The following is a 2,500-nucleotide window of genomic DNA, read 5'->3' on the forward strand; positions in this document are numbered from 1 at the left end:
AATAAAATAACATACAACAAAAATGTGCTCTACCGTTGTTTGATTCAAAGTCAGCTTGTTCATTTTCTCAGACAAAATATACTTTTTTCTTGGAGTACACTTACTTGAAAGATCCCCTTGCAATCTCTCCTGTTTGTTAGAGTGCTGGCACAGACAGAGATCAGCTGAAAATGCTTGGACATTCGTTTAAGGATTCCCAAGCATTTCATCTTTATTACGATGGTGGGATTTCGACTCAGAATGCACACATCCTAAACAAATACAAGGCTTCAGATCTTACATTTTATATTCTGTTAATTCACTGTCCTAAACTGTTATTCTGTTTATCAATCCCGAGAGGATGAAAGGCAGGGTTGACCTCGGTGGGATTTGATCTCAAAACGCACAGAGTCGAAACGAACGCTGCAAAGATATCATATCTGAATGCTTTAGCAATTCTGCCAATTTGCCATTTTATCTAGGAATATATTTGATATCTGATATATCAATTAGTGTTACTATACTATATCGTTGTTGTACACTTATTGATTTTTTATCTTAGATAAGTCCTGATCCTGTCGATTTACGAATAAACAGGTTCCAGTGGTAACCGTCCTATCTTTTATTCAAACATAATCTATTCCAAAGTGTTCTTTAAAATACATATAAATCGTAGCGTGGGATTTGAGGTAGATCTAGATTCTATTTCTAGCAGCTTGATCAACTGTATAGAGACTTCTCTTGTTAGTCTCATAGATGGAATGCCTGTACCAGAATCACCGAACACTTCTTATAGTTTGCCATGACATGGCTATTATCGCCTGAGCTCAGTTTATAGTCGGAACTGAAACGAACTATCGATCTTCTAACGTAAACCGTTTACATTTGGTTATGTAGGGTACGATGATAACATTCGATCAAATCGAATTTATTCTATTTATTTATTTATTGTTTTCTTGGGATCGTTTCATCGATTTCGTTCATGTTATTTTCGGGTTAGTCATCAGATTTATCATTGGAACCAATCTGTCAACATGACTGTTGTCTATGTAATGGAGGAGACACGTAGCAACTGACAACATGGCTGTATCTGAAGGTTTTCACATCTCAAAGACGCAATTATCAGAAAAATAAGAAAGAAAAAAAGAACCTCCATGAGAGTTGGAAGACGAAGAAGAAAGAATGAAAGGAAAAGAAATTTGAAGTCTTTTTAACCCAGTATTGATCAAAATCTCATCTTATGTCGCTTCATGCTGTTGTTATTGTTACTGTCGTTGTGATAGAGGAATGGTGGCGGCGGCGGCGGCGGCACTATGAATTCTAGTGCAGTTATTGTATTTGTTCTTGCTCGATGTTGCTGTTGTTACAATTACCGTGTTTCCTGGTAGATTAAGACAAGGTAAGAACAACCAGGGAAGTAGTAGCAGTCGCAATAACATCTATAACAGCACTTGTAGTTGCAAATGCAGCTGCGATGCTTTCAAATGCAGAGCAGGGCTATACATACAGTTTGGATCATATCGACCCCAAAACTTTACTGTTATTTTATTTTATTTTACCGGCGCAGGAGGGATGAAAGCAAATTTGACAGAATTTGAACTCAGAACATAAAAGAGCATTATCGGTTTACAATATTTCTTTTGGCTTTCTACATTCTGAGTTCATATCTTACTAAGATCAACTTTATCGTTCAACCTTACAAGGGTCCATAAAATAAAATACCAATTAAGTGAGGTGAACGTAAACGACAAACTTCATCCCCCCACCTCAGAATTTCTGGTCTTCTGCTTAAATTAGAAACAATTATTAGGCGATGAAGAACGGTGAGCTGGTAGAACCCTTAGCACGCCGGATAAAATACTTCGCACATTTGTTTCGGTTCTTTATGCTCTGAGTTCAAATGCTGCCAATGTAGACTTTGCCTTTCGTCCTTTCGAGGCCAATGGAATAAGTACCAGATGAACACTGGCGTCAGTCTAATTGACAAGCGACCCCGCCACTCCTCCTAAAATTTCAGGTCTTGTGCCTATAGGTGAAAGAATTATTTCGGCGATGCATTGGCAGAATCGATAGAGCGTCGGAGAAAATGTCTTTTAGTATTCAATGATGGCTCTTCATGTTCTAAGTTTCAATTCTGCCAAGGTCAACGTTACCGTTTTTTTTCCTCACGTAAATTTCTCGCTTTCTGCCGATGTAGAAACCCTCATTAGGCGGAGGAGCGTGGAGAGCTGGTAGAGTCATTAGGGAATATTGCTACTGTTCCTGCTGGTACTGATGTTGTTTTGTCCCAGGTCAGATCTGAAGGATTTGACCTGAGACTAAAAACAATAACAATTAGGGCCACCAAGGGCGTGAAAAAGTGACTGACAAAATAAAAAAAAAAACTCCCTCTCGCAAATGACTTACAGAGACGATGTTGTCATATCGTTAGGTTTATATTGTTTAACACCAAATCAAATATAATCGAGCAGACCCAGGATCAATGACGTTCCAACAGTGACAATCCTACCTTTTTTCAGAC

The 2,500-nt window shown here is 38.2% G+C and overlaps 1 protein-coding gene across 1 annotated transcript in view; it reads left to right on the top strand.

Moving 5' to 3' along the window:
• Positions 1 to 2,500, top strand: part of LOC106867491 (uncharacterized) — a 196,730-nt gene that overhangs the window by 92,042 nt on the left and 102,188 nt on the right. The gene's annotated exons all lie outside the window — the stretch shown is intronic.

The sequence above is a fragment of the Octopus bimaculoides genome, chromosome 3 (assembly GCF_046866305.1).
Source record: "Octopus bimaculoides isolate indiv1 chromosome 3, ASM4686630v1, whole genome shotgun sequence".
Taxonomy (NCBI): Eukaryota; Metazoa; Mollusca; class Cephalopoda; order Octopoda; family Octopodidae; genus Octopus; species Octopus bimaculoides.